This window comes from Panthera tigris, chromosome B4 (genome assembly GCF_018350195.1).
Source record: "Panthera tigris isolate Pti1 chromosome B4, P.tigris_Pti1_mat1.1, whole genome shotgun sequence".
Classification (NCBI taxonomy): domain Eukaryota; kingdom Metazoa; phylum Chordata; class Mammalia; order Carnivora; family Felidae; genus Panthera; species Panthera tigris.
This window is the reverse complement of record NC_056666.1, coordinates 104,290,694-104,317,553: the sequence shown is the minus strand read 5'-3', so window position 1 is coordinate 104,317,553 and position 26,860 is coordinate 104,290,694. Positions and strand designations below refer to the sequence as shown.

The 26,860-nt window shown below is 37.9% G+C and overlaps 1 protein-coding gene and 1 pseudogene across 8 annotated transcripts in view; one reads left to right on the top strand and one right to left on the bottom strand.

The window, feature by feature from the left end:
* Positions 1-26,860, bottom strand: part of METTL25 (methyltransferase like 25) — a 154,857-nt gene that overhangs the window by 81,251 nt on the left and 46,746 nt on the right. The gene's annotated exons all lie outside the window — the stretch shown is intronic.
* On the top strand, positions 869-1,620 carry LOC102972754 (annotated as a pseudogene).

The window sequence follows — 26,860 nt, the reverse complement described above, 5'->3', positions numbered from 1 at the left end:
GTTTCCCACTGAATAATATTCTGACACCTCAGAACAGCATTCCTGGCTCTCAATATCTGGTCCTAATTTGCTTTTGACCATATTTTCAGTTTCTAATACCATCACCTTCAACTCACTCTCAGATACACATCTACATGGACTTATTTCACTCAGAAAAAGCCACAGTTTCTGCCTCTATGTTTCTTCTCCAAAAGTTCTCAAAATGTCCTTTCCTATCTCAGTCATTTTTCTAAATGAAGACCAAACATTGCCTCTTTTAAAAATCTTTCTCTTATCCCTTAGTTATGAAAAATTATTCTCTCTTCTAGTCTTAACAGTATTTGGTTTATACATCCATCATTTATCACTTCTTTCATCCATTTTTTAAAATAATTCACAGTCATAGTTGATTAAGGTCTATGGGCCAGGAATATATCACTCTCAGATATGCATGAAAGTTCTTTGTAATTGCTTCTTAATTCCTCACTAGATCACCAGCTTCCCTAAGGGAAAAGAGAGTGTCTCACTTATCTGACATCATCTAGTGTCTCCTACAGAACTTTGTTGAATTGAGTAAAAACAATTAGATAGATGAACCAGTATTATATACATGCCCTCATTATATTTTGGAAAAAGAGATATTCTTTTTAAGTTTCTTTAAACCTAAATGAAATTTGAGTGGAATGATTTTATCTGGGAAAAAGAAACAGGTGTTATGCTTTTAAATATATAAATTTTTGTCACCAAAGTTAATAATCTTAATTTACATTACACCTCCCTAAATAGAGGGTTTTAGAATCTTATTTAAAATCACAATAACCATTACTGAAATACATAAAAGGTTGGGGGGTAGGATAGAAAAAAACATACGGGCCTTTCCCAAGAGACTATGGTACTCAACAAGAATCACTCGCAGGGTGGCAGAATGATCGTCAACAACACTGAGAGCATCCTAATGTTTTAATACTGTGTGGAACTTACGTTCAAAGACATGAAGAAGGTGCCTGTGGTCTTCAAAGAGACCAAGAAGTCCTTCATGGTGCTGTTTTATCTGATGAAGGACTGTGAGATCAAGCAGCCTGTGTTTGGTGCAAACTACATCAAGAGGACAGTGAAGGCTGGAGCAGGAGGTGGCTGGGAAGGCTCTGAGACATACAAGTTGACCTTTATGGTAGGGAGTGCCATCATGTTTGGACAACAGGTACTGCAAGTGGCATCTCAAGCCTCCCAAGGTGAAGCCCCCAAAATAGAGTCTATGGGTATTCCTTACATGCTCAGTGGGACCTAGGTCTTTCCCCTGTCAATGGAATGTATCCACTGCCCCCACTTGAGGTTCCAGGACCTCCCATGATGGATGGGGTCATGGGTTATGTGCCCCATCCTAGGCCCATGGAACCTCCAGTCAGCAGCCCTGAAGTCCCCTCCACTCCTGGAGCTGAAGGTAAAGCTGCAGAAGCGGCTGCCAGAGACTATTACAATCTGGGTAACCCACATGATGTCTACACTCCCACGAACCAGCTTCGGCCACCTTCCTACTACCCGTCTCCCCATGGAAGAAGAACCAGCATACCCTCCCTGCTCCTGCCTCCCACCCCTGCTCACTCTTCCCTACCCTTCCTTCCCCTTGGGACTGAGAGGTGATGGAAGGGCCTTGTTCTTCCTCCACGTCTGATTATAAACCACTTCCTAGGGACTGGTGTTGAGGGAAAGGGGGCCCCTTGACTCGGGAGCCATGCCTCCCAGCTTCTCAGGCTAGCCCAGAGCCCACGGCGCTGCTTGGATGCACTTCCCTCTCACCATCCCTGGTGCTCTCCTCAGGAGCATGGGTGACCATCTCGTTCCTGTCTTGCTCTGGTAGCTTCTACTCACAGAGGGACTTTCTGGCCACCTTGTCTACTCAGTACAGCTCCCTCATTTGAGAATCTACGTTATATTCAGCCTTGTGAGCTCCCTCAGATCAACCTCGTATGTCTTCCTGAGGGCCTCTGCCAGGCCCCCTTCACGTTCCCTCCACTCTGGTCTGTGCCTAACCGTGAAAGGCCACCTTTTCAGTGGACTGTCAGCCCTCATTCCTATCCCAGCCTGCCTCCAGCCCGTCACACTCACCTTCCCCTCCCTGACCTGTCCTTGGTCATTTGTTGCCACTGCATTGTGACTTTTGGAACTTTAACACGAGCTTCCAGGCGGTGGGTGCCATCAATGCCAGGCCGCAGCAACAGGGAGGGAGCCCACTGCTTCCCTCCTAGTGCTTTTGGCATTTGTTTCTCTTTGCCTTCTTGCTTTTCCCTCTAGAAGGAACTTCCCAGACTGGAACTGGAGAATGAATGTTCATCCCACTATGACATCTGAGGACTGCTGGATGGGCTGGAACAAAGGCTCCTGACCCCTGGGGCCTGGCCTGAGCCTGTGTGCTGACCATGGCCTCTTACCAGCCCCTCACCCTGACCTCTTCCCTTTAAGTTTCATGCCTAATTGGTGATATACCCCCTAGAGGCACTAAAATTTGCTCTCATTTGCTTCTGGACTGGCCGTGAAGTGAGGAGATGGTTATTTAAAGAGAATTGCGTTTACTTGACAAAACAACCAGTTAATATACTAATGTGAAATAAGCCTTGTTTGCACCTGGATGTATTTACTGAAAATGCGAAGTAGTAAAATGAAGTGACTGGGTGGGGGGGGGGGGGGGGGGGGGGAGAATACATAAGGTAAGTGATTTTTGAAAAATTGTGGTTTGATCACCATATACCTCACCCTCCTCTCTCTTGTGTAGTTTCTTTTACTGTTCATAACCTGACATTACATTTCTACTTATTTGTTTTCCAATTGCCTGATGCCTTATTAGAATATAAGCTTGATAAGGGTGGGGGCTTTGTTTTGTTCAATCTTGTATCCCTAGTACTTAGGATAGTGACTAGCATGTGATAGACACCCAATAAGTATTTCTTATATGAATGAAAAAAAATTACAAAATCCTGGAGTAAACCAAACTAAAACTGGGCAAGATTAACATGACTACCTGAAACAACAACATATAAATGAAGATACAATTTACACACCAGAGAGGAGAAATTGACATCCTAAAGACAACAATTCTCTCCATAATGATCTTTAAATTCAATGCACGACAATTAAAATCCCAACAGATTTTTTCATGGATCCTAACAATCTAATTTAAAACCCATTCAATACATGAATCATCTAAATCAGCTTTTACTTTGAATTTGGTCAGCAAAGTTTATTATGCCCATATATTATAAAGAAAATGAACTAATTTTAAAATCATTTTTTCTAAGCACAAAACATTTTGCAACTTTCCATATAAATTTGCATTATAAACTACGCATACTTTAATCCTAAATGAAAGACTTAAGTAAATTTTTCTACTTAAGCCTTATTAAATGTTTGATGTGATCAGCATTTTGATTCTCCTTGAGCAAGCTGTTTGGATAAATAAAATATTTCTTCTCCAAACATTGAAGTGGCTCCAAATTGCTAATATTTCATATGTACTTTTAATATTAACTATCTCCTTCCTATGTTTTTTTTGCATCCATACTACAAATATGACAAAGAGCTCTAGTAAAATATGAAACAAAGATGCCTATTGTTTGACTTTCCTAGTTGGTATTGTTCACGGAGTGTGCACTGCCATGCCATCTGTAATTGACAACTCCAGACAATGGATGGACTGCTGTCATCAATCCTTGCTTAACTAAAATCTCTTCTTTTGTGAAACTCATTCAGTAATCCTGTACTTGGTCTCTAAAACGAGTAAAATTGTATTTGTATGTCTTTTCGTTGAGAGAGCAATTAAGTAAAATTGTCACTTTTAAAAATACATAAAGTCAAACCCTTTTGAAAGAGAAAATGCATGAGGTTAGCTAAGAAAACTCTGAAAAAAATGAGAACTTTGGGGGACTTCCTCTACCAGATTTCAAAGGTTCCAATAAACTATATTAATTAAGGAAGAATAGTATTATCAGACGAATCAACCGATGAAGGGAGTAGAAGAGAACTCATAAATACATTATACGATAAAGGTGTCATTTTATATCAGTGTGGCAAAGCATGGATTATTCAATAAATAGCATTTAGAAAACTATAAGATTACAGACATTTCTTGAATCATACATACAAAATAAACCCAGATAGATTATGGAACTAGGTAAAACAAAAACTATAACTATAAAAGAGGAGAAAATTATAAAACAAATGTTAACCAATACAGGAGAAGCTAAGGAGAATATGATATGTCCATTCCATGGAATACTTTGTAGTGTGTAAAACAAATGTATGAAAAGGGCTCCAAGATATGTTGCTAAGTAAAAGGGCAAAACTATATTGTTCTTCTTCTTCTTTTTTTTAATCACACCTTCTTGCTCATCTTTCTTATCTTCCCAACCTCCTCTGGAATGTGCTCGGGTTCAGTCTCTGTACTTCTTCATCATTTCTATTCCCTAAGTGATCTCATTCAGACTATCTATATGTTAATAACTTGCAAATTTTTTACATTTGACCCATATTTGTCCTCAGGAATCCAGAATTATCTATCCAATTCATAACGCAACTTCTGCACTTGAATTTCTAAGAGGCATGTCAAACTCAACCTATCCCAAACAACTTCCCTCTCAATTTTACTCTTTCTGCAGTCATATCCAGTTCACTAAATGACAACTCCACCTTTCCACTGTTTCAGTTCAAATACTTTTGAGGTATGCCCTTTTTTTCCATTCTTTTCCACACCTCCACTGTCAATAATTATGCTGACAATACTTTAAAACTATATCCAAAATTTAATAATTTCTTCCTAATCTTCCCCTCTAACCTAAACCACCATTATCTCTCACCTAGTTTATTGCTCACCTGAATTATAGCTTCCTAAATGATCTCTGTGCTTTGGCCTTTAACTATGTTTCAGTCGTATTGGTCCTTTTGGTGTTCCTTGAAGTAGCAAGCAAGCTCCTGCCTTGGGCTTTTTACCTGCTGTTCCCTCTGCCTGGAACACTCATCCTCCAAGATAACCGCATGGTTTCCTCCATCATCTTTCAACTGTCTACATACATGTTATCTTAAAAAAGCCTTCCCTGGCTACTCTATATAAAATACCATCCCTCCTCATCCCACTCTTACTCACTTTGCTTTAATTTTCTTAATAGCACTTATCACCATCTGATATACAATATATATATATTAAATGACATGCAAGCAGGAGCCTTTTTTCCCCTTCAATCTCTGTAGCTTCCAGAAAAGTACATGGCACACTATAGACACACAATAAATATTTGTTGAGAGAATGGATAGATGAATGGATGAATGATTACATTCAAATGATTCCTTTCCTCAAAAAAACCCAAGATATTTGTACATATGTATATGTATCTGCCCATATACAAATACAGAAGCATGAGAAGGGATTATCATTGTGGGTAGTGACACAGAACAAAGACTTTCACTTTTTACTACATATTTGTATACTTTTAGAATTTTTTTTATAATGATAATATATTTATGTACTACTGATGCTAAAAGGTAAATATATAAAAAATGTTGCTTAATATTTTGAATGCATTCAGTTCAATTATTAAGCTTATTTTTTGTGTGACATGCATCTATATCATTTTTATAATGTTTATAATAAAGATAAAATATAGGTTGATAGGTATTTTAATGTTTTTCACAAAATATTGTTACTTTAACATAGGTCAACTACACATCATTTACCAGCCCTTTTATCTGTTTTTAAATTTAGTTTCTGTTCCATGTCATTCTCTTCAAGGACGGACTAAGACTTCTTAGGCTTCCTTAAAAGTATTCTTCAAGGGAATCTGAAGACTTGCCATGTGAGACTGATACACTCTCAAGTAAAGATAATGTTTGGATTTTAGTTGTAAAAATTTAGGAACTTATTTCTAACAGAGTTTTATAGGTTGAAATTAGCATAGAGGCTATAGGACAATTCTATGAAAATTTCTTGATTTTCATTTCAACTTTTAAATGAGGTTAAGTGAATATGGTATTCAAAATATTACCTAAAGATAAAAGACATATTAAAATTATATTAAACTGCCCAGATTTCCTTTTTTTTTTTTTTGTAGATGTTCTTTCTCTATTTTTTTAAATCAAATTTGTTGTTAAATTGGTTTCCGTACAACACCCAGCGCTCATCCCAACAGGTGCCCTCCTCAATGACCATCACCCTCTTTCCCTTCCTCCCCACCCCCCATCAACCCTCAGTTTGTTCTCAGTATTCAAGAGTCTCTTATGGTTTGCCTCCTTCCCTCTCTGTAGCTTTCCCCCACCCCACCCCCTCCCCCCTGGTCTTCTGTTGAGTTGCTCAGAATCCACATATGAGTGAAAACATATGGTATCTGTCTTTCTCTGCCTGACTTATTTCACTTAGCATAACACTCTCCAGTTCCATCCACGTTGCTACAAAAGGCCATATTTCATTCTTTCTCATTACCAAGTAGTATTCCATTGTATATATAAACCACATGTTCTTTATCCATTCATCAGTTGATGGACATTTAGGCTCTTTCCATAATTTGGCTATTGTTGAAAGTGCTGCTATAAACATTGGGGTACAAGTGCCCCTATGCATCAGCACTCCTGTATTCCCTGGGTAAATTCCTAGCAGTGCTATTGCTGGGTCATAGGGTAGATCTATTTTTAATTTTTTGAGGAACCTCCACACTGTTTTCCAGAGTGGCTGCACCAGTTTGCATTCCCGACCAACAGTGCAAGAGGGTTCCCGTTTCTCCACATCCTCTCCAGCATCTATAGTCTCCCGGTTTGTTCATTTTAGCCACTCTGACCGGCAAGAGGTGGTATCTCAGTGTGGTTTTGATTTGTATTTCCCTGATGAGGAGTGACGTTGAGCAGATCTTTTCATGTGCCTGTTGGCCATCTGAATGTCTTCTTTAGAAAAGTGTCTATTCATGTCCTCTGCCCAGTTCTTCACCAGATTATTTGTTTTTTGGGTGTGGAGTTTGGTGAGTTCTTTACAGATTTTGGATACTAGCCCTTTATCCAATACGTCAGTTGCAAATATATTTTCCCATTCCATCGGTTGCCTTTTAGTTTTGTTGATTGTTTCCTTTGCAGTGCAGAAGCTTTTTATATTGATGAGGTCACAATAGTTCATTTTTGCTTTTAATTCCCTTGCCTTTGGAGATGTGTCAAGTAAAAAATTGCTGTGGCTGAGGTCAGAGAGGTTTTTTTCTGCTTTCTCCTCTAGCGTTTTGATAGTTTCCTGTCTTACATTCAGGTCCTTCATCCATTTTGGGTTTAACTTTGTGAATGGTGTATTCTGCATGTTGCTGTCCAGTTCTCCCAGCACCATTTGTTAAAGAGACCATCTTTTTTCCATCAGATATTCTTTCCTGCTTTGTCAAAGATTAGTTGGCCATACATTTGTGGGTCCAATTCTGGAGTCTCTATTCTATGTGTCTGTTTTTGTGACACTACCATGCTGTCTTGATGATTACAGCTTTGTAGTAGAGGTTAAAGTCTGGGATTGTGATGCCTCCCGGTTTGGTTTTCTTCTTCAATATTACTTTGGCTACCATACAAATTTTAGGATTGCTTTTCTAGCTTCAAGAAGAATGCTGGTGCAATTTTGATTGGGATTGCATTGAATGTGTAGATAGCCTTGGGTAGCATTGACATTTTAACAATATTTATTCTTCCAATTCATGAGCACGGAATATTTTTCCATTTCTTTGTATCTTCTTCAATTTCCTTCATAAGCTTTCTATAGTTTTCAGCATAAAGATCTTTTACATCTTTGGTTAGGTTTATTCCTAGGTATTTTATAATTCTTGGTGCAACTGTGAATGGGATCAGTTTCTTCATTTGTCTTTCTGTTGCTTCATTATTAGTGTATAAGAATGCAACTGATTTCTGTACATTAATTTTGTATCCTGCGACTTTGCTGAATTCATGTATCAGTTCTAGCAGACTTTTGGTGGAGTATATCGGGTTTTCCATGTATAGTATCATGTCATCTGCAAAAAGTGAAAGCTTGACTTCATCTTTGCCAATTTTGATGCCTTTGATTTCCTTTTGTTGTCTGATTGCTGATGCTAGCACTTCCAACATTATGTTAAACAACAGCAGTGAGAGTGGACATCCCTGTCATGCTCCTGATCTCAGGGGGAAAGCTGTCAGTTTTGAGGGTGATATTAGCTGTGGGCTTTTCATAAGTGGCTTTTATGATGTTTAAGTATGTTTCTTCTATACCAACTTACTCGAGGGTTTTTATTAAGAAAGGATGCTGAATTTTGTCGAATGCTTTTTCTGCATCAATTGACAGGATCATATGGTGCTTATCTTTTCTTTTATTAATGTGATGTACCATGTTGATTGATTTGTGAATACTGAACCAGCCCTGCAGCCCAGGAATGAATCCCACTTGATCATGGTGAATAATTCTTTTTATATGCTGTTGAATTCAATTTGCTAGTACTTGTTGAGAATTTTTGCATCCATATTCATCAGGGATATTGGCCTGTAGTTCTTTTTTTGCTGGGTCTCTGTCTGGTTTGTGAATCAAAGTAATGCTCGCTTCCCAGAATGAGTCTGGAAGTTTTCCTTCCCTTTCTATTTTTTGGAACAGCTTGAGAAGGATAGGTATTATCTCTGCTTTAAATGTCTGGTAGAATTCCCCTGGGAAGCCATCTGGTCCAGGACTCTTACTTGTTGGGAGATTTTTGATAACTGATTCACTTTCTTCACTGGTTATGGGTCTGTTCAAATTTTCTATTTCTTTCTGCTTGAGTTCTGGAAGGTGTGTGGGTGTTTAGGAATTTGTCCATTTCTTCCAGGTTGTCCAGTTTGTTGGCATATGATTTTTCATAGTATTCCCTGATAATTGCTTGTATTTCTGAGGGATTAGTTGTAATAATTCCATTTTCATTCATGATTTTATCTATTTGGGTGATCTCCCCTTTCTTTTTGAGAAGCCTGGCTAGTGGTTTATCAATTTTGTTTATTTTTTCAAAAAACCCACTCTTGGTTTCATTGATCTGTTCTACTGTTTTTTTGATTCTATATTGTTTATTTCTGCTGTTATCTTTATTATTTCTCTTCTTCTGCTGGGTTGGGGTGTCTTTGCTGTTCTGCTTCTAGTTCCTTTAGGTGTGCTGTTAGATTTTGTATTTGGGATTTTTCTTGTTTCTTGAGACAGGCCTGAATTGCAATGTATTTTCCTCTCAGGACTGCCTTTGCTGCATCCCAAAGCATTTGGATTGTTGTATTTTCATTTTCATTTGTTTCCATATATTTTCCCAAATATATTTCCATATATTTCTTCTCTAATTGCCTGGTTGACCCATTCTTTCTTTAGTAGGGTGTTCTTTAACCTCCATGCTTTTGGAGGTTTCCCAGACTTTCCTGTGGTTGATTTCAAGTTTCATAGCATTGTGGTCTGAAAGTGTGCATGGTATGATTGCAATTCTTTTATACTTATGAAGGGCTGTTTTGTGACCCAGTATGCGATTTATTTTGAAGAATGTTCCATGTGCACTTGAGAAGAAAGTATATTCTGTCGCTTTGGGATGCAGAGTTCTAAATATATCTGTCAAGTCCATCTGATCCAACATATCACTCAGGACCCTTGTTTCTTTATTTATTCTGTCTAGATAATCTATTCATTACTGTAAGTGGAGTATTAAAGTCTCCTGCAATTATCACATTCTTATCAATAAGGTTGCTTATGTTTGTGAGGAATTGTTTTATATATTTGGGGCTCCTGTATTCGGTGCATAGACATTTATAATTGTTAGCTCTTCCTGATTGATAGACCCTGTGATTATCATATAATGCCCTTCTTCATCTATTGTTACAACCTTTAATTTCAAGTCTAGTTTGTCAGATATAAGTATGGCTACTCCAGCTTCTTTTGACTTCTAGTAGTATGATAGATGGTTCTCCATCCCCTCACTTTCAATCTGAAGGTGTTCTCAGGTCTAAAATGAGTCTCTTATAGACAGCAGATAGAGGGGTCTTTTTTTTTTTTTCTTAATCCATTCTGATACCCTATGTCTTTTTGTTGGAGCATTTAGTCCATTTACATTCAGTGTTATTATTGAAAGATATGAGTTTAGAGTCATTGTGATATCTGTAGGTTTCATGCTTGTAGTGGTATCTCTGGTACTTTGTGGTCCTTGCAACATTTCACTCACAGAATCTCCTTTAGGATCTTTTGTAGGGCTTGTTTAGTGGTGATGAATTCCTTCAGTTTTTGTTTGTTTGGGAAAACCTTCTATTCTGAATGACAGACTTGCTGGGTAAAGGATTCTTGGCTGCATATTTTTTCTGTTCCTCACATTGAAGATTTCCTGCCATTCCTTTCTGGCCTGCCAAGTTCAGTAGATAGGTCTGCTACTACCCTTATGTGTCTACCTTTGTATGTTAAGGCCCGCTTATCCCTAGCTGCTTTCAGAATTCTCTCTTTATCCTTATATTTTGCCACTTTTGCTATGATATGTTGTGCAGGAGATTGATTCAAGTTATGCCTGAAGGGAGTTCTCTGTGCCTCTTGGATTTCAATGCCTGTTTCCTTCCCCAGATCAGGGAAGTTCAAGTATACCTTCAGTCCTTCTCTCTCTCTTCTTCTTCTGGAATTCCTATGATACAGATATTGTTCCATCTGATTGCAACACTTATCTCTTTAATTCTTCCCTCACACTCCTGGATTTTTTAATCTTTTTCTCAGCTTCCTCTTTTTCCATAATTTTATCTTCTAATTCACATATTCTCTCTTCTGCCTCTTCACTCTGTGCTGTAGCCGCCTCCATTTTATTTTCCACCTCATTTATAGCATTTTTAATTCATCATGACTATTTTTTAGTCCCTTGATCTCTGTAGCAATAGATTCTCTGCTGTCCTCTATGCTTTTTTGAAGCCCAGCGATTAATTTTATGACTATTCTTCTAAATTCTTGTTCTGTTATATTGCTTAAATTGGTTTGCATCAAGTCGTTAGCTGTTGCTACTCCTGGAATTTCTTTTGAGAAGAAATCTTCTGTTTCATCAATTTGGCTAGTTTTCTGTCCCTAATGCATTTTAAAAGCTTGTTGTATGCTCTGCACCTGCGAGCACTGCTTTATTAAAGGAGGGTCATACACTGTCCAGGGCCTGGCCCTTCAGGAAGTGTTTTTTCCGGGACTGTTACTTGCTCTCTGTTGTGACTTTGGTTATTTTATTACCCTACTCGTAGTAATATTTTGGATCCTCCACCAGATGTACTTTGATTTGTTCCTTGGAGTAGCCCTGTAAAGGAAAACAAAGGGGAGACAAAAACACGCAAACACACAAACAAACAAAAACAAAAACCTAAAGACTAAAAACAAAAAACCCAAAAACACTGACTACAAGTAAAGAAGAGGGTGGAGGCGGTGCTGATGGAAGAGCACATACAAAGAGAGAAATGACAGGAGTGGGGGGGGGAGAGGAAGAAATAAACATTGATTAGGCAGGTAGACTAAAAGGCTTAATCCAGAGAGAGAGAAAGGAAAATAAAGGAGGTGGGGAAAATGAAACAAAGATAAAGCTACCCAGACAGAGAAACTATATGGCTTGATTATTTCAGAGAGAGAGAGAGAGGAGTGTAAAGAAGGAGGTGTAGAAAATGTATCAAGATAATGGATTAAATATGTCTGTTTAGACAGACCAATGACCGGAGTAACCAGCCTAGGGGAGGGAAGAGATAAGGAGGAGAAATGGGGGGTGGGAAGGAGAATATATCTATGTATCCAGAATTGACCTAGTGTTAATCCAGGCAATGCTGCAGCACTTGTAGGTAGTAGCTGTCCACAGGGTCTGTGCCGCTCTGTGGATACACAGTTACCCAGTGCAAGGGGGTGTGGTTTGGCGTAATCTGAACCCACTTCCACTACAGGCCCCAGGAGTGATCCCTGAGGCCCTGTCTTGGGGGGGGGGGGAGGGGGGGAGGGGGGGAGATGGTGATCCCCCAGTCTCTTCTCCACGGAGCCAGACCAGTGGACTCAGTTTGAGTTGTCCTCCTTGTGCCGTGGGCGCAAACAGGATAGTCCTTCTCGCTCCGCCAACTCCCCTGACCCTGCACTTGGCTAGCATTCAAAGTCCCACTCCCTGTGTGCTATGGCCCTGGGGAAGTGCCTGTCATTGCTGCCATACGTGGTCCCGGCTGGCTTTGTCTGTGCCACAGCACTTCAGGGAGGACCACCTTCTCCTACTGCGACTGAGCCGCTGCCCTTGCTGTGAGCCCCCAGGTGGCGGACGCAGGCAGCCTTTGTTTTTTCCCACAGCACTCCAGGGAAACGGCAGCGTTTTCCTCCTGCAGTCTGCGCCTTCCGCCCAGCCACTATGTCCCTAAGCCCAGGGGTGGTGGAAGCAGGCCGGTTCTGTATTAGCATGCAGCCTTCCATGATGGGAACCACTTCCTCCAGCTGCGGACTGAGACTCTGACCTACTACCGCACCCAGGCCTGGCTCCCCTCCTCCCCAGGTGCGCGAACAGGGAGCTGGCCCCAGTCCCAAGAAAGTTAGAGATCGGATTCCTCTCAGTCTCAGTCCGAGGTCTTTCTCCTGTCCAGATATGGTCCCGCACTTCCTTAGCCACTCTTTCTCTTCCCTTTGTCTTTCCGCAGGAGGGGGTGCCTCCCCTCCTTGCCCATGCAGCCCTTTTTTTAATCTCCCCCAGATCACTAAACTGCCCAGATTTCTGAAGCATTTATATATTACCAGTTGTTGAGTATATTAAAACTAAAAGAATATATAAATATATTTAATATATTAATATATTTTTATAAATTATATATTTATATATTATAAAATACATATTTATACATATTATATATTATAAAATATATATTACATATATATATTTATATATTATAAAATATATATTAATATAAATATAAATAAATGACTATGTAAATCAGACCTATACTCATCAACAATAGCAAATATAGTAAGTTGAAGAATAAAGTCAAAACAGTACAACTAGAAAAGAAATAGCTAGATAATTTGAAAGTAGGTAAACTGGGGTGCCTGGATGGCTCAGCTGTTTAAGCGTCTGACTCTTCATTTTGGTTTAGGTCACAATCTCATGGTTTGTGGGATCAAGCCCTGCATCAGGCTCCCTGCTGGCAGCACCGGGCCTGCTTGGGATTCTCTCTCTCCCTCTCTTTCTGCTCCCTCCCCATTTGCACTCTCTCTCTCTAAAAATAAATACGTAAAAAAAAAAGGTAGGTAAATCTTAAAAATTGCTCTATTCTCTTGAAATGATTAGAATACGTAGGAGTATAAAAATTTGGTAACTTAAAAAGACAGAATTTATGTGTGGCTATCAGAAATGATTCAAGTTGTAAAGGAGATACTAGAGAAAGATCCTAGAATCCAAGACATTTAAAGAAAATCATAGCACAAGCATATGTTCATGTTAATTAATTCATATATTCCATAAATACGTATTGAGCCCCTACTGGTCTTCTTCTGCCTTCACTAGAACATACCTTCAGTTTAAGTCAATAAGATATATATTCCACGTATGGGCTTTTTCTACACAGGCTATTCCAAAGCACAGTTAGTTAGTCAATGACAAAAGAGTCATTTATTATTTCTCATTTCTCTCTAGACCATGCCAAGTGTAGCCCGATTTATAACATCCTTCTTTCTGCATGCATCTCATCTCTACTTCTAGTTCCATTATATAAGCAACGTACTCATATTTCATTTATCCTTTCGTTAAGAGTGCAGCTAGGAATGTAATCTCAAGGGGATATGTAAATTATAGTGTACATACAACAGAAAATAAACAGCTAGTTTAAAATGTATATATTACTTTGATAGTCATATCTGTGGTAAGATGTTGTTTCTTAATGACTCCTACTACATAACTGTCCTGGTATTTTTGTGTATGACAATAAGAATGACCGAGTCTAGGTGCTGAGAGAAAATGCTCCATTGGTCTGGCAAAACTGTGATAGTAGCTCCCCAATACCGCTTCTTACCGTGACTGACAAGTTTCCTCTGCTGTTCTTGTTGGACTCTTTCCCAGTCTTTTATCAATTTTGAAAAAGGAGTTTACACTGAGATACATATGGAACATCTGAAACATTAAGTCAATGAGACAGTCTTTACACTAACATTATGAATCATGTTGTGACTTCATTCCAATGAGAATTTCGCTCATTGTGCCAGACCAATGATGAAACAAATTTAGACAACTTGCTTATAATTTATTTACCAAGGGAAAAAGAAATGTGAGAATACTTATTTATAGCAAAATATTTTTCCAGATCATGTGCTGTATGGTATACAAATCCAAATTTGTATATAAAACTAGCAAAATGTAAACTAGTTTTTTTAAAGCCTGTTTTATATTAGTTTGATAGTCAACTTTCTGATAACAATTTCTATTAGTTTTGATTTCATGTTACTTAATATTTGAAACATAAACTATTTCTCTTTACTCTTTCAAATAGAATATTAATTTTCTATTTTAGATTTAATCACATTCTTGACTTCTTTTATTTACCATGAGCACAAGAACTTTTTTTTATGCTGAATAAATATAATCTCCATGAGCTTCAGAAACAACTTTATGAGTCATGAGAAATAATGATGTGCAAACTAAAGAAAGAAAGGGGCAAAATGTATGAAAACTCCATATTTAACTACTTCTAGACAACAAGAAGATGCTCTACAGCAAAAGAAAAATCAGAGCCAATACTCTAGAAAACGTATAACTGACTGAAGATTAGATACAGCTGTCTATGTGAGGTAATTGTGTAAAGACTGCCAACTACATCTAGAAATCTCTATAGTTTTCCCATATTAATTGGCAAGAATTGTTCTGAGACATAAACCCATCTGAAATAGTGAGAAGTAATGTGATATTGTAACAAAAGCTTATAAACAGCTGAATCTACAAGGCTGACAATAGAGTCTCCTTATCTTTTGTGAGATTACAAGAGCAATACCTTATTCCAGCTGAGATAGCTTCTGATGGTTTCTTACTGAATAACTGAATAAGCTAATAAGCTGTTAATATTGATAATTAAGTACATGAAAACATAAATATGCACTTACTGTAAATTATTATTAGGTAACTTTATTTCTTAGAAACCAAACTTGGGGCAAGACAGCACTTACGGCCATTATTACACTGATTTTCAAAAACTCCATATTATCATTCAAGTGAAGAATTGAAGCAGGAAAGCAGAGTAACTGTTCATGCAAATCCGGCATAATTTAGAAAAAAAGGATACTGAAACTAAAACTAAATGTCATGATAAATATAGGTGAGGTTCCGTTGAAAACAAAAGGCATATTTTAGAAAGTTACATTCAAGTCACAGAATCATTATCAGGGCCAGGAGAGACCTCCAAAATCAGGCTCACTGATTTATCCAAGGCTATATTACTGCAGAGACAGAAATAAAACTCTAAGCAGTCAAAGCATGTCCTCTTCTAGGTGGTGTTCTTAGACTCCTCTGGGCATTTATTTTATTTTTTATTTTTTATTTTTTTAGAAATACAGGCATAAAGAGAGAGACAATGAGAGAGAAGAATTCTTTTAAATGTTTGTTTATTTTTTGAGAGAGGGAGAGCTAGTGCAGGGGAAGGGCAGAGAGAGAGAGAGAGAGAGAGAGAGAGAGAGGGAGAGAGAGAAAGGATCAAAAGCACAAACCATAAGACCATGACTTGAGCCAAAGTCAGACGCTTAACTGACTAAGCCACCCAGGCGCCCCTCCCCTGAACATTTAAATGTCACCATCTCTATGCTTCCAATGTAACTTATAACTCTAACATAGCAGCTATCACACTGTATTACAGCTGTCTTTTGTTATCTGTCTTCCCATTGAGTTATACATTTCTTTAAAGCCTTTTATCTAGAAATCCCTGGTATCTAGCAGAGTGGGCAGTTAGTGGATACACAGTTCCTGGAGTATCTTCTAGATCTTAACATACTCTATGTTGAATAAATGTTTACTGATATTCTCAATGCCCAAAGTTGTTACTGAATCAGCTCTTCTGTTTTCATAATTTCAGAGTCTTTATTTTAATTGCACATTGGTTTTGAATTCAAAGGAGTTGCTAAAAAAAATTCTATGCCCCAATATCCAAATTCTGGATCAAATATTAATGATTTATAGAAAGACTAAAGAAAATTCCTTGAAAAGAATATGAAATATAATCAGTCATTTGTAACTTATTTTTTTTAAGCTTTCTTTTCTTCAAGGAATTGTCTGAAATGTAACTATAGTTTTTAAATAATAATTTGTTTTTATTTTTATAGGTTTTAGGCTAAAACTCTTAGAAAACAATTTAACTGATGAATACGTGATGTAGTAGGCATCATGATATGTAAATAAAGCAAAGTATTTTCTCTTCAATTTTGAGTTTATGAATAGAAAAAATCCCTGTGATAATCAGGTATGAAATTACAGTCCTTATGTGAAAAATTGGACTGAAAAAGAAACAAACTTGGGGAGATACAAATACTCTTTTATATCTGTCAAAATAAAGCAACTCATTCTTCTAACAAATACAAATTTAATATCTGCTATATATCAGACATTGTTTGGGACACTTAACAAATTAGGTGATTTGCAGTTCAAATGAGCAAATTGACTTACTTGTAACAAACATAAATTCATATTTATTTTACACTATGTGTTATAGCCAGTGGTGTCATGAAGCCGGCTCCTAATGGCTCCAGAGAAAGCTGACTGTGTCATTTCTTCCCAGTTAACATTCAGTACATCAGGATGGTAGCTTCAAATTGGCCAAGTGTATTTATACCATGGAAATCAGGAAACACTAATATCAGGGGCTTTCATTCAGGGGCAAAGCCAACCATTAAAAATTTACCACCATACTACTGGCTGTAACCCATTAAGAGGGTCATAAAATCAAGTTAGTCAATTATGACCAATATTTTATAAAATTTAATATAAAGGAATAAAATAAAAACATTAGCATGCATTAACTGTTGTAAGATCCAGTATCTTTCAAACAACAAACATTAATTAACCAAAAAGAAAAAAAATAAGCACTTTTCTTGTGAAATTTCTGTACCAGTTTATCTATTAGTCTATTCATATAATACAGGGTAGTGATGTAAAATATATTTCTTAATGTGGAACTGAGTTTTAAAAAGGTGAAACCAGTATTATAATCAAGAGAACAAATATAATCTTCTTCCACAAACATGTTTTACAACCTTTGTGGTCATCATATGCTTTGTGGTTAGAGATTACATGCTTCAGAGAGAAATAAAAACTTCATAGTTAATGGGTAGGCATTTAGAAGGTTTTTTCTTTCTTTTCAAGGAAAACCAAAGAGGGAATTATAATTTATGAACACAAAGGAATCTGAGTTTTTGTAGGTTTAAAATTAAATAAGACCTCTGTCTCATCAGGATAGTGTGCTTTCATCATTTTGCTCTAGTGGCCTCTGGAATGTAAACCTTCTCTTTCTGTTTCTTATCTTTGCTAAGAAGGGCAAAGCCAGTCCAGTACCTTGAGAATTCCCAAACTACTTATGTCAACATAATTATTTCTTCTCAAGATGTCTCATCAAATACCTTCGTTTTTTCTTTAGTTTTAACCAGTATGGAATCAGATTTTTCTTAATTTTATTTCATGTTATTCTTTTATTGAGCACTTGCTACATATATTATGATGAATGTTAGGCATTAAAAGAAAAATTTCAGAGATAACCTTTTTGTTTTAAAGTTGCTCAAAGAAATAAATACTTACCTATCTTGAAAAGATTAAATCCAAACCATTATTTAATTATGATTAAATAATGGGGTAGGTGCCAAAGCGAAAGAGCACATGAAGAGATCATTGCCCTTCTCCTTTTACAGAGTTAGCGGTCTCATTTTACTCAACCCTCAAAATCAGTACACAACAGAGATAAGGCAGGAAAGAAAACAGGCAGAAAGAAGAAGGGGTGAGGGAAGAGAAGAAAAAAAATATTTTGCAGATGTAGTTAGTGAGTTATTCAACCATCATTCTTAACACCTGTCTACTTTGCCTGCCTCACCACAGAGCCTGAGAAAGTCAAATAGTCACTTTCCAGACTCCCCTGCAGCTGAAAGTTACCTTGTGAAACATATCTGCGCAAGAAGACATGAAAAAATTCTGAGAAATTTCCGGAAAAACATTTTTTTTTACCCTCCTTGACAAAATGGGAGAATACTTGAGGAGAAAGTCTCTAACTCATGCCCACTTCTCGTGAAGACATGATGCTTGCAACGGCAGCCCTGAGAGGGAAGTAGAGATGTGAACCCAGTGCCCTGATGTCATGGAGTCTGTGAACCAACCCCAGAACTGCTACTCCTTTTGTTTATGGGAGGAAATTAATGACTTTGTTGTTTATGCCACTGTTAGGTGAACTTGCCATTATTTACAGCCCAAAATATTTACAACTCAGGTTCTGGCCTAGATTCTGGGTATGGTTAACCACTGTCGTCTTTCTTTCCAAGATGTGGTTCTTGAGAAGTCACATGCTTCCTACATTATAGGTAGAACTTATCTTGAAACTCTCTCAATCTCCTTTCTCTCAAGGCCCATGGGGACCAAACAAATAGAAAATGAATAGAAAAATAGAAAAAGCTAATTATGTGCTATGTGCTATAAAACCAAAAGCTAAGCAGGATGTGGCTATTACAATCATGCCAACTTAATAAAATATTAATCCTAGTAAATAAAATATCTGATACTTACATAAAAAGAGAGTTTATAGAATGTGAGAGATACATTTATCTTATAGTGAGTACCTGTATTTATTGAAACTTAACACAAAATAGAGACATTTAAGGACAGTGCTGCTCCTAAAAACAAAAGGTGAGTATGTCCACATGTACTGGGCCACTCAGAGACCCCTCATCCTTACCATATTCCAGAGAAGCAAAATAGCACCGGGTCACTTTATTTGACTGTGAACAAGCTATAGGGTACAGAACTGAAGAGAGGGAAGCAGAAATTGGGAAACTGTCTTAACCTTGTGTGAGAGAGGATAGACTTACCAATCTCCAAACTATCTCAATCTCTGCCAAAGTCAATGTCCCTGCCCAGTTCCTAAACTTAAACTAACCAAGCTTTTCCATATTTAAGTATTGCTATTCTTAAAAAGAGGTGAGGACCAGTATTAGCCTTCAGTTCTATGCTTGGACTCTCCTCTATATTTAGGAAGAACCAGAATTTGTATATACCCTGAGCTTCCCCTATTTGCCTCATTTTATTCATACAGGATCTATATGTAAGCTTTTGTCTCAGGTTCTGGTTTCCATTCTAGTCCTCCAATAAGGACCAGAAATTACTCCAAAATTCTAACACATTAGGTTTTAGCCTCAATGCTTTTAAATTTAACAGAATCTTCCCAGAAGGCCAAATCCTATCTCTCTATCCCAATTTCTGACTGATGCTTTAAGAGCGTGACTCTAGAGCCAGACTGAGCTAAAATTTTAACTCCTTTACTTATTAAGTGTATGATCTTTGGCAGGTTACCTAACCTCTCTGTCATTCAGTATACTCAGCTGAAAATGGACATGATAATAACAGTATTACCTTTTAGGGGTGTTACAAAGAATAATGAAAATGGAAATGACAAGATTATTACCTCACAGGAGTGTTAGGAGGCATAAAGGAGTCAATAAAAGTTAAGTACCTAGAAGAGTGCTTCACATACAGTAATTAAAAGATTAGCATTCATTCACCACCATGGGTAGTTTTACACCTGGTCAGAAACTACCACTACGTGTCCTCAACTTTCCAACAAGATCCTCTGAAAATAGATGCCAACTCATGTGTGACTGGAGTTTGCCTTTTGAATACCAGTGTAAGCAACTGGCTACCTTCTTTGGGGTGGGTACTTCTGGGTTAGTTCCCCTAGTCTTGGTTCCACAATTTCTGGTTTATTTTCCTTTCCCCACTGTTAGGGTCCCAGTAAATCTCATGGTTGAGAACTCTAGGTCTGACAAATTCTGCTTTTGGTCACATTACTGTTCTGCTCAAAAGTTTTCATTACCAAAATCCCAATACTCTTTAACATTTCAATATTTCATATCAATCAGATTACCACCTAGCTAGGGAATTCATTCATTTCCAATGAGTGATCTGCAGCACCTTAACTTAACCCACCTTGTTCACATGCTTGGAATGCTCCGCTCTCATTTTTGCCTATCTAAATCTTATGCTACAAAGCTCAACTCAAAAGTTACTACCTTCATAAAGTTTTCCCTGATCACCTAACAGGAAATGATCTTTACATTCTAGCTGGAATGGTTCTTTTAACACTTATTATATTCTTTTTTCTTAGCTCTAAGAAATCAATTATAAATTGTATACCTTCATAATTAATTCATAAATCACATACGTTATTGTCTGTTGTTGCTACTATTGTTGGCTTGTGTACATTTATAGTACATAATACAGTTACAGTCCAAAGGTACAAGTTTCACACAAAGGAGAAGCACTCATAGCAAGACCTGAGATTAGCCTGTACTAACCAGATAGGGTATCACAAAGGATATCAGAACATAGGTCCATAAATAAAACAGAAGTCTATTTCTCTCTTGTCCTAGTTCAGAGGAAGGCAGGCAGTATACAATGTGTTATCCAGGGACCCAGATGATAGGCTCTCTGCCATCCTCAAGATTAGGCTATCAGCTTTGATATCAAGGTTACTGTTATTACTTGGCTAATAGGAAGGGTGAAAAGAAATGGGGTGCAAGTAGCTTCCTTTCAAATAAGTTGCACACATTACTTTGACTCACATTCTGCTGGCTTGAACTCTGTCACATGGGAGATACTCTAAACTGGGTGGCTGGGTGCCATTTGCTCTACTAAAACCAAGAAGAGTTACAATTATTAAAAAGAAGATGACAACAATGGATGTGATTACATTCTGTTTCATATACATACTATTACATTCCCCACTCTCCTTTATACTCTCCTCTTTCCTGTGCCTTATTCATGTGTTAACATTACACACAGGCACCTGTGCGTGCGCGCGCGCGTGCACACACACACACACACACACACACACACACACACAGTGGCAGGGAATGCTAACTGCCCATCTAATACCCATTTTCTCCTTTGCCATTCACAGAGTCTTGATTTCATTTGGAGGTGCAATGTGCTAGAAGGTTATATTCCTAGCCTTTTAGAGGTAGTGTATGAGGAAAGGAAGTTCTATAAAGGATATTGCCACAGTTGGGAGAAACTCTTTCATCTTCATATTTGAACTGTAATGGCTGGAGCAGTAGCAACAATTACATAACCATAATTGAAAGGTAAAAAACTTTAGAGCGTTTGACCTCCACCTCCTTGAACCATATGAAACAATGTCAGCTACTACCTTACAGATTTTCAAGAAAGTAAGAGAAAAACAAATCCTATGGCATTATGCTACAATAGTTCCATTTCCATGTATTTAGATATCTATTTATAACACTTGCCCAAAGTATTGTCACTCATATAAAAAGCAATCTCAAAATATTAAATGTGTCCAAAACTTTGCCCTGAAACTTGGTCTATCCTTAGTGTTTTCTATCACGTAAGTCGTGCCATCATCTACACAGTGGCTGAAAACACACACCTGGCAATAATCCTTGACAATTCCTGCTCCTTTATCTCCCACTCTAAATAAACATAAATGTTTCTTTTTTTTTTAATTCTTTTTTCAATGTTTATTTGTGTTTGAGAGACAGAGAGAGACAGTGTGAGCGGGTGAGGGGCAGAGAGAGAGGGAGACACAGAATCCGAAGCAGGCTCCAGGCTCCGAGCTGTCAGCACAGAGCCTGACTTGGGGCTCAAACTCATGAACCGTGGGACCATGACCTGAGCGAAGTCAGATGCTTAACCAACTGAGCCACCCAGGCGCCCCAAACATAAATGTTTCCAAAGTTTTCCTAATTTACGCTATTCCTACTACTGCTGCCCTAACTTTAGTCTTCAGCTTTGTGGTCTCAACTTAGGAGACTGTGTCCTATGAGACTCCCTTCTGTGTGTGCCTAGGTGTAGGTTTCATTTTTTGTAGCCTACACCTTTTAGGGCTATGAAACCAAAGCTCCAGTTTGCCCCGGTACACAAAATTCCCTTAGCGCCTTCAGTGCTACCATTATCTTTGTGGAACCCTACATTCTCTTATATCTTGACTGGATAAATACTATGTATCTTTCCAGTATTTCAATACTTTTAAGAAATGAAATTTAACTATATTCAGCATTTTTGGTTGAATAGGGGTGGGGCCATTCAGGTTATATCCAGCCAGACATATTTTGTGATTTAGTTTGTTTATTAAGTTTTGATCTTATATTTGGTAGATTTTATCTATAGAAATTCCAAGGGCCTGAATTTGGGAAGTATTCCCTCACAAGGATTTGATTTTGCTTCTGTAGAGAGCCAACTGAAAACTGTTTTGTCTCATTCAGGTCATGGCTTAGTATGGACTTTCCAGGTTCAGCTCTCCCACCACGCAGGAGGCCCAACATCAGTCTCTAGATCCCACTGTGACAAGCAATTTCCTCAGGACAACACTGTCTGCTACCTTATGACTCCAGTTCCCTGCTCTGGTTTCAACTCCTCTTCCTCTTCTCTCCTTTTAACTGTTAGGTTTTGATTTTTCTTGATCCATAGAGATTTTCCTTATTTTTTGTTGACTCAGCAATGCTTAAAAAAATACATGTTCTAATTTTGTCAGGATCTAGCTGAACCTGTAGGAGGATTCCTCGGAAAATTCACACCCCCCACACTGCTAGAAGTCAAATACATGCTATTTTGAAAAAAGAAACCATGCTTTATTCCTCTACATTTGTCAAACTTCCAGTATTAAAAGACCACAGTAGACAAAAAATATTTGTATAATAAAATACATATCATAGGAGGCAGAAAATAATGTCAAGTCTTTACTGAAAAGACAGCAATTCTATGTATTCTTGCAATGATGGGATTACGTCACTCCTATCACTTTGACTAAGAAATTAGCCATACCTTTCTGTATGATACAATGCCTGTTTAATGCTGATATTAACCACCTAATACTATCATAGGAGTATACCATACACTAGATACCTGATAAATCTCTAAATATAAGATAAACTTATTTCCAAACAGTATGCTACAATTTTCAAATGATATGCTCAAGATCTTTGTTTTTTTCAACTTCCAGATGCCTTTCCCCATGAAGTACTTCTAAATGTAAAGCAATTACATCAAAAGTTAATCCTCAGAGACAGTGCAGATGACTATATAGGTATCTAGCTCCCTTAAAATTCCTACTGGTGACATAAATAGGGAAACTGTAATATGAGAGGTATTATGTGACTTTGAAAATTTTCCATTTGATACAGAAATGGCACAACCAGATTGAAAGATGCCACTAAAAGACTTTCTGCAGTCCTCCTGTGGTTGAAAACAAAACAAAAGTAAACGGAGGGGGATCTATGGGAGAATCACCTTAATACCCTGTAACACATTAATGCCGGGGGAGGGGGGGACGTGAAGGCACTGACGGTAGGAGAAGACCTCCTGGCACTGGGCTCAGAGGCGGGCTGGGGAAAGACCCGAGCACACATCTGTGCCCTAACAAGAGGCGCTCCTAGGAGGCACTTCCTATGGAGGCCAGGTTAGAAGTGCTATAAAACCACCTGAGGTGACTCTCCAAGGTCCTAGATCTTTCTCCACTCCTCCTGTACTCCTAAGCCTCTGCAAGGGTCACAAACATTTGGAGGAAAAGTGCCTCAGACTGGGCCCAAAGGACACAGAGCACTAACACCAATTCTTTTTCTTTTTTCACTAACACCAATTTCTGACAGAATACATGACAGACAGATATAAATACTTCTGTGAAGTTCAACAAACACATACAAATGACCAAGTCCAGAGGCAAAGAAAAAAAAAGTGATTTCCTTCTTTGTGCTCAGTTTTAAGGAAAACATAAAAACTTCCTAGGAAACCCCCTAGGAGATATGTTCCTCATGCTTCATTGGTAATATCCATTCCTAAATAAATAAAATTACCATAATTAATTGAGACTGAAAGTCCTCTATTTCTCTGGCGCCTGGCTGGCTGACTCAGAAAAGCACGTGACTTTTTATCTCAGGGTCATTAGTTCGAGCCCCATGTTGGGTATAGAAATTATTAAAAAAAAAAAAAAAAAGAAAGAAAGCCATCTATTTCTGAGGCGATAGAAGGGTACAATCTTCTTAAAGACTGATGCCTGAACAAAATTATAATTCAGTTAGCAAGGAAAAAGAAACATGTGGATCTAGATAGGTAACCAGTAGTGTTTCCTCTAGCACTTTTCTACCTTTACAGAAAAAACAACCGGAAGAATGTCTCCTCCGACTTCTGGGGGAAAAAATGATGTAAGTCTTTCAAGTTAATTATGACAGTAATAATCAATATGAAGACAAAATGCTGACACAATTCAAGCTTGGGAAAATATATACATTCTGTAAAGCACTGCAATAAAACTGTTTCTGGTATTTCTTGTTCTCCTAGGAACCACTGGCTCATAATGTATAAATATTTAAAAGCAGTCTTTAAAACATATGGTATAACTTCAGTATTCATAATGACTCAGAGAGCTCTGAGGTATTTTTGAAAACTGACATTCATGGCAGGCCACCTCCACGATCTACCACAGTACACTGGGTAAACATATCATGTACAACACATATTGTTTGCACAGTACGTATCATCATGAAAAGTTGCAGTGCACATACCAGACTTTCTGACTATACTACGTTGGACTATTAATAACTCAAATTTACATCCCAAAGGGCAACACTGCCCCAATTCAAACTGAAAACCAGCTGTGTAAACAAAGTGAGGGCGAGGGGCAGGTGTGTAAGATATGAAGGGAGAGACACATGACACACTTGACCATTCAGAGATATAACTCCATGGAACCCGAGTGCTAGATCTATGACAGAGAATATGCCAACTCTGTGGATGCAAACCTCATGTCCTGTAAGTTAGATTTAATGTACTGATCGAACTGTACAGTGGTGGATTCCCATTTTAGTAAGGAATACAAGAATGATATAGCATATATTGTATATACAAAATAAGACTATATCCATATTCTATCTATCCAAATAGTTACTGCTATATAGTCCATAATAAACTGTTTGCTGTTGTCTGCCTTCACATACACACACACACAGGCACACACACACACACACCTGCTCATCAACCAAGTTAAGCTATCAGAATTTTAGTAGTATTCATAATTATCTTGCATGTTCCTTTGCTTGTCCTATATTTTTCCCCTTGATTTTGTCTCGTTTCTAGCCCTTAAGTTTATTATGCATTTATTACATGGTATCCTGCCCTCTATATTTGGTTTCCCCAGGTTTTAGTCTAAGCTCTGTACTTCAAGGACCTTTTATGGGTTAATTATTCTAGCACTCTTCACCCTGGACTTTGATATGCCCTCCTGGGCCCTTTTGGGGTCAGCCTTTGGTTTGGATCTGCAAATCTGCATGTGAACAGAGTTTCTGTGTATGGGAGAGGTCAAAATAACTGTAAATAATCTTTCGTTTTAAAGTTTATTTATTTCTTTTAAGAGAGAGAGAGCGCAAGAGAGAGAGCATGCACACACACACGCGCGTGTCCCAGGCAGGCTCCACACTGAGAGAATGTTATAGCAGAATAACATTTGGGGTCTGAACCCACGAACTGTGAGATCATGACTTGAGCCAAAGTCAGGTGCTTAACCAACTGAGCCATCCAGGCGCCCCTAAATAATCTTGAATAGATTTCCACAAATCATCTTTTAGAATTCTGTATGTCTCTTAACAGAACCATAATAAATATCTTGTTTTTCAAACATGCTGTTCATCAGAATTACCTGTAGAGCTTCTTAAAAACATTTACATTCAAGTGCCATTCCTGGAGATTATAATTCAGCAAGTCAGAAGCAGGTCCCTGGCATCTATATACTGAAAGCATCATACTTGATCCAGCTGGGCAGCCAGAATTAACAAACACTATTATAAAACTTGCAGGAGACCGTTCATCTTTTCTTTCTTTCACTACAGCCAAGATAGGGCAAGAAAATGGAGACAAGGGTGTGGGAAAGAGAGAAGGAATAAGTTACCTTTGCCATCTGGCTTTTGAGATGAGAAAATGTGTCAGTCCAAAGCTCGGCAAAACTGCAACATAAATACGATTGGGTTGCCTTTGTTACTCCTCTGACTTATTTTTCTACATTTTTCTCCTATCTTTTGGCTTTCCACCGCTTTCCTTGACCTCCAAAACATTTGAAGGTACTCATGTTGTAATACATCTCCACCTGCTTCCTTCATATCACTCAGTCCTGTTGTTTTCTGCTTATCCTTCGCTTTCCTGACAAGTAAAACTCCCAACTTTGTTTGTTTCAGGTATGCATAAGAAATGCAAGCAGCACTAAAATACTATCAGCTTTTCCCGCTTAAGCCTAGTATTCTTTGCCTGATAATCTCAGCTAAAATAGTTTTGATAGGAAGGCCTTTCCCAGAACTGACTCTGCCTATAGGAGGGAAAATAAGTCTGTAGCTGCTGGACACAGCTGTAACAAACCTTCCCAACATTTTTTTCTTGTCTAAATCCTGGGGCCAAAAATGTCATATCAACTCAGTGAACAATGGCAACTTCCACTCTAGAGAAGGAAAGGACCCAAGAGCAATGCTTGAGATCTGTTAACTGAGAGACTTCCATTTCCAGAGTGTGAAATTTGTAGGTGTTTAATTTAATCTTCGCAGAAGATCCAAAGATTATTTTATGAATGGCTAAGTATTAAATAAATAAACTAAGAGAACCAGGGAGAGATTCTGGGGAAACGATTTGTGGGTAAACTGAAATGAGAAAACAGAGGTCTCATTCAGTCTAAA